Source organism: Lissotriton helveticus, chromosome 3_1 (assembly GCF_964261635.1).
Source record: "Lissotriton helveticus chromosome 3_1, aLisHel1.1, whole genome shotgun sequence".
Classification (NCBI taxonomy): domain Eukaryota; kingdom Metazoa; phylum Chordata; class Amphibia; order Caudata; family Salamandridae; genus Lissotriton; species Lissotriton helveticus.
Window position 1 is genome coordinate 1,061,566,199 of NC_136061.1, and position 18,623 is coordinate 1,061,584,821.

Genomic DNA, 18,623 nt, shown 5'->3' on the forward strand with positions numbered 1-18,623 from the left:
CCTGACAAGTGCACCCACTTACAGGCCCTAACCTTCCCTTTTCTTACATGTAAGGGCACCCCATGGTAGGCCCAAGGTACCCCCATGGGCAGGGTGCAGTGTATGTGAAAGGAGGACATTTACTGGTCTGTGTGACATGTCCTGTTAGTGAAATACTGCCAATTTAAATTTTTACAATTGAAAGCCTATCTGCCTCATAGGATCAAATGGGAGACACTTTGTAACATCTTACAAGTATAACTTCCCATTGGGACAAGATCGAGAAATAAAGTTTAGGCTCTCTAAAATCAGAATTTAATAATAGATCTTTCAGTAAAGATGTTTTTATTGGTTTGAAAATGCCACTTTTAGGAAGTAATACCAAAAGGGGGGGGGCTGGATCACACAGCTAGACTGGGCCAATAAATTACAAAAAAGTGAAATATCTAGCTGACCATTTAATTAAGCTGTTAATTATTCAACAGACCAAGACCAAAATCACGAATAAGATGGTCTACATCATTTAATTATTACTTATCTGGAAATGTATTATACATGTTTTAGAAATACTCCTGGAGGAGACGGGCAAAACTTCAAATTTACACTATTTGACAATTAGATTAAAAAAAGTGAATAAACACAAATAAAACTAATTCCATTAGTGATTTCACAAGTGCAAAATAAGTGGAGACACCACATACATATATCAATTGAAAACATTACCAGTCAAGGAAAAAGACAAAAAGGTACCCCATATAACCATCAAGACTTATTTAATGTAACTAATTTGGGATACCGTCCAACAGGGGAAATTAGTTTTCATACAAAAGATGATATATATTTTGAAACCATTATTCTCCTCAATTGCTGTACACTTTTTATAAAACAAACTGTTTCCCTGTTGGGCAATTGAGGTATCATCCCTCATCACTTTCAAAGAACAGCACTGCCAGTGGCATTCCTTCCCTAGAACATCCTCCTGCTGGTATTGGTTTCTTCCACTAGAAATTACCAAGAAGATAAAGTATTCCTGATGCAGCTGGGAGCTCCTGGTGTAGGTAACTCAGATGGGGTCTGACTGCAGGGACCCAGAAATGCTACAAACTCATTGCCGATGTAGATCTGTGGAGACAAATTCATCCACACTAGCCCCAGGTGAAAGTTAAGTTATGCTGCTGTAATTTTGCAATAAACATGTTGGACGAAACTGCCTAAATTATGCCATTATGCCTAGAAATGTAATACTGCACCTCTCCTGTCAAACTTTTACAGCAAGTGTGCATGAATAATATGAACATCCAGAATACCAGCAGCTGTTGCACGTGCTGTTTTTATCACAATTATGGTTTACCCTTAAATGAGTCCTTGTGACATGAGGCACATTTTGCCTGAAATACGTTTAAGGATGGAATCTCATTTTACTTAATTATGCCTATTTTTGCATCATTGCACTGAAATTTCATTGAACAATGCTAAAGCAAATTACACAATTTCCAGACTTTCCTAGTCCACAGCCAATTGGCACAGCCTAGCAGATGAGGTTCTCCATCAACCTCATTACCAGTACCACACCAAAATCAAATTTTATTGCAACTCACCATAAGATGCTGGGCTCAGGTACGTCAGGGCAGATGGGGAAGTCAAATCCAGGTGCCTAAGACCTTACCAAATTGACATAATAGAAGATGGATGAGACTAGTACATAACACCAGACCAGAGATCTTGAGTTGTGAGTAGAAGAAAAGTGTGAGGCGGAAAAGTGTGAGGCGCACAAGTGTGAGGCGCACAAGTGAAGGTATACAGGTTTTGGTAGCAACGGTGTGTTGGATTAATTAAAAGCATATATTCTTCACGTCACTTTTCTCTTCAACATCTGAAATCCTGAATGAAGAATCTCTTATCAATAGAAGATAAATGGGGTGTCCTCTGCAAAGCAATTAGAAGATGGGCAGAGTGTGATGGTCACTTGAAATGGAAGGTAGGAATGAATCCACCTTGGTCACATCAAGGAACAACCTTGAAAAAGTTGATCGGGTAAAGCTCACTCTTTTGCACATGATGCTCACATGTGAAAGGCCAACATGTCTTGATGATGTGAGACACACCATTATGGACCCTGGAGTTTGACAGTACTTGGAAAGGATCAGTCACATGGCAGAAATCACCCAAATAAGATGCCATTGTGACAGAGTTACCAGCTCGTTGGGCTCTTACCTCCACTGCCAACATGGCTGGATTAGAGTTAAAGGTCATGCATCTACCTCTGAAAGACCAGTATGGCTGGGGCAGAGTAATTCTTACGTCAGGTCAGTACGTATCAAAGGTCACACACATTACAGAAGACACAGTGACATGTCACACATAGGGTCAGAAAGGCACCATCATTCAGACACCTCAGAATTGTGCCCTTCAATGGCCAACAGAGTGCAGTGAAGATAGGGACATGTGGGGCTCCCCTCAGAAAGGGTGGTACTGCACGGTCAGAGTCTTTCAAGTCGGTGTCTCCTGCTGCCTTTGTGTCCAGGGCCTTTCAAATCTGATGGGTGACACATAGAATAACAAATGTACTGTTGGCAGTCAAATATCATGTAACAGACTTTGGTTCTTTCCATGCGCAACAAGCCTTTCAGTTCCCCAACAGGCTCAAGCCGTGCTGGGCACAATAAGCTCAAAAATATAGCTTTCGGTTCCACACAGGCAGTGTCAGGCCAGTGCATCTAAAGAGTTGCTATGTCAAGGTAAGTCAGTAATATCAGGTAGTGTGCTTAAGAGTGATTCAGTGTGGGAGATTTTATCAAAGGCCAGGCTCCCCTCCAAAAGATCCTCATGCCTAACAAAGAGCCAATATAGCAAGTTTGGTAAGTCCAAAAGTGAAGGCACTTTGTCTCATAAGAAGTGATGTGCACCCAAAAGCCTGGTACTGTTGCAGCAGAGTCCAACTACTAGAACAAAACCTTTCACTTCAGGCTTGAATTGGTATAGCAAGGAGAGGTGAGCGAGAGTTGGCTACATGCCAGGTCATGATCTTTAGTGGCACTACACAAGGTTTACCCAAACGTCAGGTGGTGCTGATGAAATACAAAAAGAGCTAATGAAAAAACAGGAGTGTATCATCCCCATTTCAGAAATACAAGTAGGTCTGGTGAATTGTCAGAGTTTTTGAGGGAACTGGGATCTAATCATCAAGTTTCATAATGAGAGCAGAAATGTCGATGGTGATGAAGGTGGTCACATGTAAAGCTGGTGTCCATTAAAGGTTGTGCGCAATGAGGCACTGTCAGTCCCACGCCAGCTAGTGCCTTTTAACATTCAGGTACGCAGTTGGAAAGTCAGTCCCTTCTCTGATGATGTACAAGTAGAAATATATCATGAAGAGTTCCCTTGTCCCATTTAAAATAAGCCTGGATTATGAGAATTAAGTCAAACAAATAGCTTTGTCCCGGCATATAATTAACTCTCAGCTTCTAAATTTCAGATAAGGTGATAGTCTGAAATGGGATTATTTAGATGCACTTGAATCATTGGATTCGAATGTCATTAAATGAGGAGAATGGATATACATTTTACAAGGAAGCGAGTTCAAGATGTTATTGATTTAAGTCTAGATTTATGGATACCGGGAGTTGGGAATGGACGTGGAGCATAGAGGGGTTAGTTTACATTATATTTTGGTCAGATTGTAGCCCTCATGATTTCACCCGTACAAGACATTTCATTCTTGTATGAATGGAACATAAGTTAGAGTGAGGTAGTGGATGACTAAGTAGAGCAGCACCTTCAGGTCGCCTTTCAACATTCAAGCAGCAGAGGGTATCAGGATTATTAGAAAATGGAGAGGCCCTGCTTGCTTGCCACTATTGTTGAAAGTGTACAGATGGAAGACACCAATCTTTCTTCCATGTTGACACTTGGGGAACAAATACTATATAAAATCCACATACTCTTCATACATCAGAAGGCAGGCTAACTACTATTTCTATAGTATGAGTTGATACAGGAAGTTAAAAAAAATAATAAAAGCATGGGTGCCTGCATTTTCTAACCTCCCAACGGAGAGCTTTACCAAAACCAAATCCACACTGCCCATCAAGGATCTACATAGCCCATACTTCTTTAAGTATTACAATAAAACTACATTGTGCTTAATAAATACTCTAAAATATAGTAGATCTCTGTTCACTATAGTAATGGTTAATTACAGCATATTGTTTTACTTACGACTGAGAACTCTGGTTTGCCTAATGCAATCATTAGCAGATGTAACATTTGTTTAGAAAAAGAACTCACCATGCAAAACTTCTAAAAGATAACTCTAGTTACATCGTACAGGAGAGCTGTCTTTAAGAAGATGGGTTGTGTTTTAAGTAAACTAAATAAGGATGTAGCCTTACAGCTAGAGCGGTCGATGTCAAAGCTGGGGAACCGGGTTTGAGTCTCGGCAACAACTCTCAACATCCTGTGATTCTGGGCAAATCACTTAATCTCCCCGTGACTAACAAAAATGAATGGGTCCTCATGTAACAAAACTGGTGCTATGTAAAGCGCTCTGCTACCCGATAACTTTGGGTCTAATTCGTGCTATATAAAACTCTAAAAAAAATAAAATAAGGATCCTTGTAATAAATTTCCATACAGAGGATTTTGAAGAGAAAAGTGACTTCAAGAATATATGTTTTTAATGAATCCAACACACCTTTGCCACCCACAACTGATTGCAACTGTTGCACCATCTTGTAAAAGAAAAAATTACTTAGCATTGCATGAACATTTACGCTTGTTCACAGACTTCAGATATGATTGGTGGAACATGCAAGGTAGGTGTATGACAAGGTACAATATAGGCATTGAAAAATGACCAAGTGACTCTTCACTCAAAACCTGACTGCACAGCATAAATTAAACTGCACATAGTGCTTCTCGTATCTGTGGGTACTCGGAGCTTTCATACACACGCGGCAGCCCAGCCGTAAGGGGAAGCACCGCCGCATGAAGGCAGGACAGCAGCGGGCCATTGAACAGGAAAACTTAGCCTGGTCGTTTGGAGCCACGGCACCATTGAAGTACCACGCACGCCTCGGGGCCCATCAGAGGGTCTTTTAAGACATTTCCACACGGAACTGTACTTGGTGGACTACATATCCCAGAACTCCCAGGCCTATCAGGAGGCATGTAAAGACAGCCTATCAGAAGGCAGTTTATGTTTTTGCACGGATTAAAGATGTGGTCTTAACGTAACACCGTGTACTGTGTGGATTGTAGCCTGTGAAGAAGAATTGAATTTCGAAACGCGTCGGCAGTCTGAGACGTGGTTGTGGGCGCATGGATGTACACCGTGGTTGGAGTGCTTCTCGTATCTGTGGGTACTCGGAGCTTTCATACACACGCGGCAGCCCAGCCGTAAGGGGAAGCACCGCAGCGGGCCATTGAACAGGAAAACTTACCCTGGTCGTTTGGAGCCACGGCACCATTGAAGTACCACGCACGCCTCGGGGCCCATCAGAGGGTCTTTTAAGACATTTCCACACGGAACTGTACTTGGTGGACTACATATCCCAGAACTCCCAGGCCTATCAGGAGGCATGTAAAGACAGCCTATCAGAAGGCAGTTTATGTTTTTGCACGGATTAAAGATGTGGTCTTAACGTAACACCGTGTACTGTGTGGATTGTAGCCTGTGAAGAAGAATTGAATTTCGAAACGCGTCGGCAGTCTGAGACGTGGTTGTGGGCGCATGGATGTACACCGTGGTTGGAGTGATTCTCGTATCTGTGGGTACTCGGAGCTTTCATATATTCAGAAATATACACAATTGTGCAGAATTACACCATAAAAGTTTCACATTACATTCCAAAATGTATTGGATGAAAAGTTAATTATGTGGTATAACACATCTAAACAAATCACAAACTTGGACATTTAGTTATGACTGTTTTTTTACAGGACTATATACACAACGTTTCTAATTTACTCTTCAAAGTCACAGAGTTTTTCATCATTCAATTGTTGGTGATGCCCAATGCATTTCGGGATGAAGAATCCCTTCTTCGGGGGCCTCTGTAATAATGAAACTATTGTTAAGTGGTGCTTCTTAGGGTGTAGGGTTGAGGAACACAACACAGCAGGGTAGATGGTAGATTAAATGGCAAGAGGTGAGACAGAACTCCACTGGAAAATGATTAGAATGAAAGAGTGAAGAACTGTGATGAAAGGGTGAAGAACTGGAGTCCAATCTCCATAAAGCTTTTAAGGAGAAGATACACTCTTTTTCATTGAAACAGCCTTCTTTTCCCTCGTCCAGCTAAAAATCTCTGAGCATCAGTCTCCCGGTGTCAGTTTTCAGGCCATCAGGGGAGGGTTTTGGCACAGAAAGGAGCAGGCCCAAGTGTTCTAAGAATCAGCGCACCTGATTATCCCAGAGATGGACTGACCTGTGTGGTCTGAGGAAAGCTCAGGATTTTTCTACAGCTAATGGAATCAGGAGTCCATCCAACTCCCTTGCCATCTCACAAGGAGAGGAGGCTGGCGATTCAGGCAGGAATGGCAGAGCTTTTGCATAAGGAGGTGATTTTGGCAGTTTCCCTGTTGTCCAGAGGTCAAGGCTTCTACTCCATCATCGCTCTACTCCAGAAGCTCAAAGGAGGATTCTGGATTGTGTTGGACCTCAAATGCCTGAACAAGTTCATCCTGTTCATTCCATCATTATGGAAACACTGCTAAGGCGTCATTGGATGTTCAACCTGGACCAACAGGATGCCTACTTCCATGTGCTGATCCACCCAGAGCACTGTCAGTATCTACAGTACTGTGTAGTTAACATCCACTACCAGTTCAGTGTCATGCCTTTTGGCCTAAAATCAGCCCTTGTGTTTTCATCAAGGTGGTGGTGCCTCTGGTTGCTTCTCTTAATCCCCAGGGGGTAGGTCTCTATCCATACCTGGATGATTTGCTTCTGTATTCTCCTACCGAACAAACATTTTTGCAGATCCGGAATCAGTGCCGAGTTAGGTCCAGGCACATAGGTTTCTGTTTAATTGGACAAAAGGCCACCTTCAGCCTTCCCAGGAGCAACTGTTCATAGGGCATGGTTTCAGGACAGACGTGAATACAGTATTCCTTCTGGAGAAAAGAGTAGAGACACTGTGGGGTCTGATATCCTGGGCCATATGGAGTCGGTCCCTGCATGTTTATCAGTGGTTGAGCATTCAGGGTCATATGGCAGCGGTTACCTTTACTGTTCCTTGGGCCAGGTTCTACCTTCATCCCCTTTGAAGTCATCTTCATTGTTAGAAATGGGGGTCTCTAGTTGGCAGAGGTGGGTACCTTTGTCCAAATAGGTACCCTTCTTCCTAGTCAGGATAAGGGAGTCACACAAGTAAAATAACCCCTACTCATCCCCTTGGTAGCTTGGCATGAGCAGTCAGGCTTATCTTAGAGGTAGTGTGTAGAGCATTTGCAGATAACCAGCAGTAATACAATGTAAGCACTACAAAAGGACAGCACACCCGTTTAGAAAGATATCCATTTTTTTATACTTACGGCAAGACCAAAAACGATAAAAATCCACAATACAGTATTTAAAAATCTTCAGTTATCAAAATAACCTTGAAATACAGTTCCTTGCAGTCGATAGCTCATTCTGGGGCTATCACGGCGTCGTAAACAAACAAATCCAAACAGTTTCTGTCTGAGAGCGGTGTCACGGGCCAGCTATGGTGTCGGGAAGACCCGCGGAACAGTACCTTTCGAAATGCAAGACGAAAGCACAGTGTCCGTAGGCGTCAGTTCCAGAGGTCGGTGCTGGAGTCGTTGGGCCCTTGAAGTCACAGGTGTTGCAGATCAAACTCCTCGCGGTTGAAGTCAGGAGCACTGGTGTCGGCAGGCATCGGGTACTACAGTGCAAAGTGCAGCGGTGCGTGGTGTCCTCAGGTTGGGGTGTGAGCAGCGGCTCGGTGGCGGCATCAGGTGGCATTGCTGGTGAGACTAGGGTCGCGATGCCGTGCTCGTCACAAGTGCTGGCAGGTCACGGTGCAAGCAGCGCCGGCATCGTTGCTGAAGCGCTGTCGGCTGACGAACTTTAGTCAATGTCACCAGCGTCTGTAGGCCAAGGCTGCGGTGTGGGATGAAGGTGGTGCGGCGTGTAACTTTACGAGCAGTGCCCTCGAACCACGGTGCAAACAGCAGCGTGAAACAGTGTTGTCGGGGATACCAAGGCGGCGGCGCAAAGCGATACGAAGTGCAGTACCTCGCAGTGCAAGCAGCGGCATCAAATGGCATCATCGGTGAGACCAGGGTCACGGTGCAGAGGTGCCCTCTGCGTTGCCTTCAGGACACTGAGTCAGCAGCGGCGTCGGGTTGCTTTGTCTTCTGTTGCAGCACAAAAGACAGTCCCCCGTGGCCGAGGGCAGAAGAACTTGAGGTCATTGCTATTCCTGAGACTTCTTGAACAGGGGCAAAGCTCTACCTCAAGGCCTTGGCGAAAGTCCCAAAAATAGATTGCAGACAGTTCAGTCCAGTCCTTTCAATGCCAAAGACAGAAGCAGCCACTGCAGGCCAACACAGCAAAGTACTCAGCAAAGTGGTAGTTCCCCCTCACTGCTTCTCCACCTCTTCTTCTTGGCGGTCTTTTTGGTCCAAGAGGTCTAAAGTTCACAGGTTTGCGCCCCACTTTTTATAGCCCAAAATCCTTTGTCCTCTCAGGCAGAGTGCGTCTATGCCCAGCCAGAACCAGTTCTGCCCTCTCTGGTGTGGCTTCCTGGCAGGAAGTGGAGAGGGCATTGTCGGAGGCATTTAGGTGAAAGGAAAACTGATCCCCCTACTCTAAATACAGCCCAGGTCTATTCAGCCCTTTCCTGACCCACCTAGACTATCTGGAGCCATTGCCCCTCACCAGCCCCTGTTATCCAGAACCCAGACAGTCAATCCACAAACCCAGCAGAGGCCTACTGCATGGCTGAGCAAGAAAATACCTACTTTCTAAAAGTGTCATTTTCAAACACAGAATGTAAAAATCACCTTTACTAAAAGATGCATCTTTAGATTCGGAGTTCAGGCATACTAAATTGTATTTCTCCAACTACTTCCCAGGGCCAGTTATGTTTATAAGATGCTATAAACAAACTCCCCACTCTGTCCTTTGGGAACAGGTAGCCTTGCAATAGTGAAAAACGAAATTGGCAGTAATTCACGATCAGGACATGCCACACAAATCAGGGCATGTCCTACCTTTCACGTACACTACACCCTGCCCATAGGGGTACCTTGGGCCTACCTTAGGGGTGACTAACATGTAGAAAAGGGAAGGTTTAGGGCTTGGCAAGTGGGTGCACCTTCTAGGGTCGACATGGAAGTGACAAACTGCACGCAGACTCTGCGGTGGCATGTCTGAGTTACCTTTTTACCGGCTACTTCTGTGGGTGGCACAACCCATGCTGAGAGCCCACTAGTAGCATTGGATTTACAGGCCCTGTTACTCTGTGCACTTTACTAGTGATTTACCATTATATCCAATATGCCAATCATGGAAACACCAATCCATAACACAATTTATAACAGGAGCACTTGCACTTTAACACTCAACAGCAGTGAGAAAGTGCGCAGAGACACTAAACCAGCAAAAACAGAGTCAAAACCAGGAGGTCAGAAAGCAAAAAGACCGGGGAAACATGCCACAAAGATGGCAAGTTTAACATTCATGCATTGTGGTCTCCAAACTCAGAGGAGTTTGACAAACTGGTTACCCTGCCCCCAGCCATCAAGAGGGATTTAACATGGGAGCTGTGGCTGGAATCCTTTACCGGGGGATTGAGCTCCAGCCGGACCCTCTTTTGGTATTGACCACAAACACCATCTCCTTCGGGTGGGAGGCTACTCTGGATTTTTCCTCAGCTCAGGCTCATTGGCCTCTGGTGGAGGGCAGGAGGTCTTCCAACTGGAGGGAATGGATGTCAGTAAGGGTGGGCTCTGTTGCATTTTCAGGAGAGGCTTTTTGGGCGGCATGTGATGGTCAGGTTGCACAATATTGCGACAGTGGCATATGTAAAAAATCAGGGAGGTACCAGGTCTCAGTCTCTTAATTTGGTGGCCAGACAAATGATGGGTTGGAAAGAGGTCAGGCTTCTTTCCATTTCAGCTGTCCACATCAAGGGGGTTCACAATGTGCGCGCAGATTCTCTCAGTCAAATTTTTCCCCCGCTCAGTTTTTGGCCCGGAAGGTGCTCAAATTTAGGTAGATTTGTCAGAGGTTTGAGTCTCTTTTCTGCATCTTTTTGCCTCTTGGTCTACTGACCAACTTGGGAGGCTTTGCATGAGGGCTCTGCAGGAGGGAGACTGAGGAGTGGATGTTCGTCTGATTCCTTGGCCCAACAAGCTCCTTTATGCGTGCCCTTGGTTTCCTCTGGTTCCCAGGTTACTTTCAAGGCTGCAGAGGGAGAACAGGGTGATGGTCCTAGTGGTTCCCTTTTGACCAAAGATGGCGTGGTTCCCAATTTTCAGGTACCTGGCTTTTCAAAATCTTTGGTTACTTCCTCTTTGCCCCTCTCCTTTCAGGGTCTAGTCCAGAGTTATCTCCCAGAGGCTTCAACTGTCAGCGTGGTAGAAGAAAGGAGGTGTTGGATTAGGAGAGTTTTGTTAGACCAGCTGGTGTAAGCTGTTCAGAATATCCACAGTCCTTTAACTTTGTTTTTATGTTTGACGCCAAGGGGCACATTTCCAGTTTTGGTGTGAGGATCATTTCATTTCTTCAGTCACTAGTTTCCTTACGAAGGTATTGCATTTTCTTTGGGATGGTCATAAGTAGTAGTTGACTGTCTCTACCTTGTAGGGCCAGTGGGCAGCTATCAGAGCTTTCTAGGCACCTTAGGGTAATCTGGAAGATTCAAAGGATTCGGTTTCCAGTTTTTTCAAGGGTTTTTCTCTTTCTAGGCCTTTGGTTGAGCCCCTTTTCCCTTTGAAGGATCTTCCACTGGTCCTGAGGGCTTTGACCTCTGACCCTTTGATTCTCTGGAGCAGGCTGATATTAGGGTTGTTGCCCTGAAAGAGTCTTTTTTCGTGGCCATCACGTCAGCTAGGAGGATTGGGGAGCAGGCTGCTCTTATGGCAAGAGAAACTTTTCTGTCTTATGTGCATAAGGTGCTACTTCTTTCCACCGGAATCAGGAGGTGGTGTTGCCAGCTCTGTTGGAAGTTTGCGGAGGTTCTCAGGAGGTGGGGTGGTATCTTTGGACAAAGAGTGTGTTGCAGTTTTATTTGGATACAACTGCCTCTGTTCTTAAGTCTGATTTGCTCTTTGCCTCCTTTGACTCTCCTCAGAGGGGTGAGAAGGCTTCCCTGGTTTCCATCAGCAGATGGAAAAAGCAGGCCATTTTTCTGGCTTACTCGGTTTCACGGGTTCCAGCTACCAGGTGGCATCCAGAGGCGTCCCACTAGGAGTCTTTCTTCGCCTTGGACGATCTTTCTTCTCCTTGGGCTGAGGCGAAAGGTGTGCCCAGTGCTGAGATTTGCCGTGCTGCTACATGGGCTGGTTTGAATACTTCTGTTCACTATTAACACTTGCAGAATGTTATGCAGGGTCATAGGAATTTTGGGCTAGAAGATATCAGGGCAAGGCGGAGTCCAACACTCTGCCTGTAATGTTTCTCTTCATTAAACCTTTTTGCGCTAGCAGCATTTTGTTTTACTGGCGTCCCTTTTTTTGTTTGGTCTCCTGCGGTCTGAAGGTCTTTCTGGGACGCTGATGAATTCCTCATAAGTAAGGAATGGGACAAGGCCTGGAGGCCATAGAGGTAATGCCTGAATTACTTACCCGTAATCTTCATTACTCCTAGTCCGGAAGTCCCAGTCCCATTCATTACGACCCTCCCAATTAGAGAGACCTTCAGTCTCTGAGGGTTATTTAGTATTTCAGGAGGAATGCTGGGTAGGGTATACCCTTATGGTGAGAAAGTGGTTCTATATATACTGGACTAGAAGGAAATACAGTGTGTATAGAGTCCATCAACCCCAGAGGTATAACAGAGGTTAAAGTCAGAACTGACCTTACTCTCCAAAGTGGTAGCTTGGTCGAGCAGTAAGGCAGTACCAGAGGACAGTGTAAAGCATTTCTTGCACACACTCAGTCAGCAAAAGGTTTCACACACTCAAGAACTGAACTCCAGGCCAATTGTTGTTATATCCTCAGATATTGTGGTTTTGTTTTCAGAACCAACAGTTATGAAAATATACTGTTCAAGGTAAGAGTACTCATGTAAATACTTTGCAGAGGAGCAATAAGTTTGTACACACAATAATTACAGGATAGATAATAAGCAACACAGTTCTGAAACACACTCTAGCATTGAGCTCAATGGGTTTTTCATATTAAAGTACAGTTGATTACTTTATGGATTACTTTGGTAGTTCCTGGACTAGATCGTAGATTCAGTCCTGGGGTCTAAGCTGAAACCAGATTAGCAAAAACGTTTTAGTTACTCTGATGAATTTTCCTAAATATAAAGCGGTTTTAAAAGTTCACACTTAGAAACTTTTCAAGGTGATTCTGACAATGTTATCCAATGGAAGAAAATTCAGGTTACAGGTAAAGTACGATCGCGTCACTTTTGTAACCCAGCACTAGTCTCCCAGGGCCAGCACTGGGGGCTTAGCTCAAAACAAGTAGGTAATTGTGTTTCAGTATTTCGTATGATATTTAAAGAATATTTGCAGTTTTCAAAAGTAGACACTTAGAAGAAATTTCATAGAAAAGCAGACAATGGGTCCCTATGGAGAAAATACAGGTTACTAGTAAACCCGCTAGGGATTATTTTTGTGGTTCAGTGCTGGGCTGAAAGGTACAGTACTGACTTCTCTCTATCACAGGTGAGTATTTTTGAATTCGGACTTTGGCTGAATTTATAGGAATATTTTCAGTTTTCAAAACTTCACACTTACAACATTTTTGAGTCAAAATGGGTCAATGTTACCCAATGGCAGGTAAGTGAATTGCCGGTTTCCAGGTGAGTACTTGGTTGGTGAAGTTAGGGTTCTGGGCGTAGACTCAAGGGATCCCACAGGGTCAGGTGAGTACAGTTAGTACAGTCCTAGCGGCAAAGGGGCGGCCGGGTGCAGAGGTAGGTAGGCCCAATGTTATCCAATGAGGGAAGGGGGGCCTTCGGTTGGTGGCGGCTGGCTAGCAGGCCACTCTGCTCTGGAAGCTGGGCTCCTGGTCACTTTCTCAGGGCAAGGGGGTGGGGGAAGTAAGATCGGACAGAGAGGTCACAGCCAGCGGCACTCGGGCGGCTGGGTGCAAGGTGCTTTTGAGCCGTCAGGCGCTCAATGTTACCCAATGAGGATCTTGACGAAGGAACAAAGGCTGCAGGCTCGGTGACTCTCCAGGGGCGACCAGCACTTTGAGAGTTAAGTTGGGATCTTGAAGCACAGGTAGGTACCCCAAACGGAGGCACAGGGGGCCGCGGGGCACCGGGTGCAGGGGTGTCTTTGGGGGTCGGAAAAGCTTACCTTTGGCTGGTCGCGGTTGGGGTGGCCCCTGGTTCTGAGCCTGCGGGCGTCGTCTGGTTCGTTGAGGAGGGTCTTTGGGCACTGGACTTCGGGTCCCAGTCGCCGGGGGTACATCCTCGTAGTCTTGGTTCGGGTTGGCCCGGCCCGGGCTTGGCTGGTGCAGAGTGAGCTGGTCCGGAGCTTCCTGGTGGGCACCAGGTGGGTTGTTGCAGCAGGGCCTCTGCTGATGGGAGTCCCAATCTTCGAGAGGGTAAAGGCAGGCAGGTCCTCTGGGTGTCCAAAGGTTGCTGTCCGTGGAGGTCGCCGGGATTAGGCAGGAGCAGGTTCCAGGATACACAGGCCGGTAGGGCTGGGGCCAAGTCAGTTGTTATTGTCCTGTTGGTAGCATCTGCGCAGCGGGTCTTCTTGATATTCTTTTGATATCGGGATCTGAGGTAGGAAAGTTCAGGGAGCCCCTAAATACTACATTTAGGGGCGTTACAGGTAGGGCAAGGGCAGGGACCAATGGGTCCCTGTCCTGGGGTGAGGACACCCCCTAGCCTGCTCCTCTCCTGTGTGAGGGGGGCAGGAGCCTAGCTGGGATTGGGCAGGGCTCCCCATCTACAAGATGGCCGGGGTCGTGCTTCACCTCGCCTCCTCCACCTGAGGGGTGGAGTTGGCAAAGGTTGGCACACTCTCCTTCCTGATGTAGTTTTTCCCGCCAGTCTTCCCACCAGAGTGGGAGTAAAACGGGTGGGGGGCCAGTTGCTGGGTACAGCAAATGGTCTGGAGAAGCTCTCAGAGGCGGTATGCCTTTGATGCTTCCCCCTGTCCATCCTGGGGGAGGAGATATATCACCTTGCCCAGGATGTGCATTGTTGCATGCCCAGAAGAGCAGGGGGGGCTCTCCACCCAGGGGTCCAGCAACAGGTCTGCTGTGTGGCAGCCTCTACAGCCACTCAGCCCAGACGTGGATTGTAGGTTCGGGTTTTGGAGGGCATCTCTAAGATGCCCTCTCGTGCATTTTACATTAAATCCCACACTGGCATCAGTGCGGGTTTAATGTACTGAGAAGTTTGGTACCACACTTGTCAGACTTCAGTGTAGCCATCATGGTGCTGGGGAGTTCGTAATGACAACCTCCCAGCACCATATACTCTTCAATGGCATCACGCACTTACAGTGCCCAGGAATGGCCCTGGGTACTGTAGGGGCACAGGGCTCATGCCCTGTGCCCTCACCTCTGGCATAGGGCACCCAGCTAGAGGGGTGACTGAAGTATGCCAGGGCAGTGGGTTCTGTGGGCATGGCACACAGGGACGTGTGCCATGTCGACTCTTGTTTTAGTTCTGTACTTAGGCACTCAGCCTGCAAAGGCAGTGTGTGGGTGCCAGGGTACAGGGCCCCTGAGGGTGGCACAATAAGTGCTGCAGCCCTCAGGGGTCTCCTCTGGTCACCATGCCCTGGGTACCTAGGGTACCATTTACTAGGGGCTGACAGGTGGCCAGAGGTGCCAATTGGGTATTTTGTTTCAGCATAGCTTTTCTTTTTAGGGAAGGAATACAGGCCCTGGGTACCTGATTGGCAGGGACCCAGGGCACACTCAGTCAAGACCATCAGCAGTTCAGAAAAAAGTGGGGGCATACCAAGGCAAGAAAGATGTCACTTTCTCACACTTATTGCTCAAGAGCCTAGGGGAGGGTCACCCTGCAGCATGTCTTGTTCGGGTTATTTTTTTCTTTAGGGGTGTAACACCTCATAAGTAATGGATGGGAGGGGGACCACATAACTAGGAGTAATGAAGATTACCAGTAAGTAATCCAAACATTCAAATATATTCCTAAGTAGGGAGCAGTAAGCATTACAAAAGGAAACATTTTAAAATTCTGAAATGATTTCCATTATACAAAATTGTGAGCACGAATATGTGAACAATTGTTTTCAAGCAGCACAACTCCATCATAAAAAAACCTGAAAGCATTATAAGGAGGCACATTACCGTAAAAAGAAGTACATTAAGGCAACAAAAAAAGAATCAAAGTAATTGCCGCTGTGAACATCTTCAGTGCCTACAGTAGCACAGGAAATGTAACAACCAGGTGCAAAAACGGCCAACAAAACTGCCGGCTTGGCAAAAAGTTTGGCACACAGGGCTAATTGAATTAAAGTTCTGAAAACTGACAGCACAAGTAAAACTTGGTTTGTAGACATAAAAAAAGGTAAGGCTGATAAATGAATATAGAACCGTGGTCTCTGGTGGCTAAACTTGTGGTGTGTGAATAACACAAGGGTGGTTGAGGGCGATGGAGTTTGAAGCTAGTACAAGTGAATGCAGTTGGATGTTAAAGGGCAAACCAGATTTGTGTAGCAAACTATTGCAAACTAGAATGCCACTAATCATACTGCTGGCTGAGAATATTTGACTTGCAGAGAATACGAGACCAAATAAATCCGTGTCCTCTTTCTGAAGAACAGATTATTAACGTCAGAGTGGAGTTTCATAGACTGGTGGGCCCCTAGAGTTGGGCATGGTACTGAGAAGCACTGGTCTCTTTCAGTGAGACGTTATATAATAAGGGTATGAAGCCTCTCTTTGCAACTTGAGCAGTGGACCAGCATGGTATGAGTTTATTTTCTAGTAAAGATTTTTCAGTTATTTTTATATTATTGAGCATGTGTGAGATTTAGATTGTTTTGATGATCATCCGGGCATCTTGGATTTCAGAGAAAAAATCTACTCGTATAAGAGATTGATTTACCAGGAACGACCATTGTCTTCAGGACTTTGGGTAATAAGTAGGTAAAACACACACTACAGAAAAGCAATCAAACAGGAGTTTACATTTGTCAGGTGTGGTGATTTTATATTTGAATGAATTGTCGCGAGTCACCTTTGACGGAGACCAAGAGTGGCAAGCACGGGCAGAGGTTTATGCTAGGATGGCATGAAACATGGACTACCCTAATTTGGGAAATTGGTCAAAGTCTGCTTCGATGTGTGTTCTGTGTTCTTAGTTTTGCTAGAGATTTAGATGATGTATTCAAAGTTAAGAGAGAAGGACAGGGTGACTGGAGTTTTACTGTCATGTGTATGCCATTTCCTATTTACCGTAACTGCCCACCTGCAAGAGAATGAATTAATCCAGCCTGTGATCTTACGGCTAATAAGGGGAAGAACACACTTAAAACCTATGATCAAGTCTGATTTCACATTGGGCACTGTGGAGAAGAGACCATGGCGCTGTTTGCCTGATATCTTTAAAAGTGTAATTTTTACTTGTTAGTACTCGCTCAGAGGAGTGAAGGTGTTGATGCATATGAATAACTTGCACGGCCCTCACTCTGTACAATGCTGGCATGGTTCCAGATCTCTTTTCTCGCCCAAGATATAAAACTGTAATGCTTAAAATGATCTAACCACAGTTCTTCTAAAAGGGCTGAGGGAAAAGAGGTTTCAGACAATATACGTTTCCAGTTACCACCACTAGCCTGTTAAACCAATCAAGATGGCACATCCTTTTCACAGAAGGTGTTCAGCCGGTTGTCCCAAATATAGACAAAGAGACTCTCTTGCTCTACGGCACCTCCTGTTGGCCACTACATCTCATCTGAACACACTCAATAGTGATCCTAAACTAGCACTATTTTGTTTATGTAGTATCCCCAATCTTCCCCTTGGCCTTTCCTCAATGGAGGGGGGTGGGGTGACTCAGATCTTTGCATATTTTAGGATGGCGCGAACTAAAATTATTTAACATCCAGATCAAGTGATTTTACTATCGTATCACTAAACAAATATCACTAACTATATAAAGTTTTCTCTTGAGCAAAAGCAAATACATCTGGGTAGGATAAGACACATATTCTGGATTGTAAGCAAGGGCTTTATGGCATTGGGATCAAGGGTAAAATATAGTGTTTTATTTGCAATTTTTAAATGTTAATTGTCACTGGGTTCGGTCTGCCACCAAAAGGCCCTCACAATCACTTTCCAGAGGGTAATATTCCCCTTCACCATTCCTCAAGGTCCGTGAGTCACAAACAAAAAGGACCAAAGCTCTTTCGTCCCCTTTGCAATGTGGTCATAGGATGACGCCAGGAACAAAACAAAAAAGAAATGCAAAGCAATTAATATAAATAATGCCTTTTTAATGATTTTTATATCTGTTACGGGCTTGTGTCCTAGACAAACATTAGTGATGAGGAGTCCAAAGCAGTGCGGATACCCTCACAGATTTGAGCAGATAACACATTGCCATTCAATGTACATATGGACATGCTAAAAACTTCGGGTTCGCCTGACACTGAAGGAAGGAAGAAAAATAGGGGGGAACTTCGGTCTGCATGCTGGACTAAGCGCAGCCAAAAGACAGTAAGAAAGAATTCCTCCATGGTGTTATTTGATTAAGAGAAGACCTACTACCTGGTTTGGCTAAAGTAACAGTACAACCGCTCCCATCACATCTATTAGTGGTCTATGGTGTTTAACAAGAAAAGATCTCACTCTCTGAGAAATGTTTCTGAGGGTCTGTCAATTTGAATCTATTGAAATTCGTAGCTTATGTTTACCTCTGTATGGTAATGATAAAAGTCTGGTTAATTTAAAGAGTGGTACGTTAAACGTTCCATTACATTGTGCGTTCAATGTATCTACCGAAATAAGTGATATACATCGATATTACTTGTGTAGGTATCGATACAGTGCAGGATGGCCAAAGACCTTGATGAACCTGTGGCCACAGTGCGCAGTTCTTTCAGTAATGAACAACTTCCCACAACTTCATTTTTTTATTAAACAGTTCACAGACACTGCTTGTCCTAAAACATACATGCTTCTTCATGTTACCCCTATACCGCACAAACACATCTTCCTGTACCTAGTGAAATTTAGCATTCCGTTTACAGATTTAGTGTTCATAGATCTTTATTCGTATTCCAAGAATTCATAAAAGCACATACACAGATTTACAATATTATTAGAAAATCCTTATTAAAATTAGTAAATCAAAATAAGCCTCAGACAAATTTACAATTTGTTAAACAAAAGAAAGTCAAAGGTTATCCATCATTTTACGTGCTCTGGTAGCAATTCTGAAGAAAGTGCTAGTGCAGAAAATTATTTCTTCATTGTCCAAAGAAAGCAACAGTTGATAAGATTCCCCCATAGTAATAAGC

At 44.9% G+C, this 18,623-nt stretch overlaps 1 protein-coding gene across 1 annotated transcript in view; it reads right to left on the reverse strand.

Annotated features, from left to right (window-relative positions):
- XIRP2 (xin actin binding repeat containing 2) overlaps positions 1–18,623 on the reverse strand; it is a 1,179,469-nt gene that overhangs the window by 1,014,978 nt on the left and 145,868 nt on the right. The window lies entirely within an intron of this gene.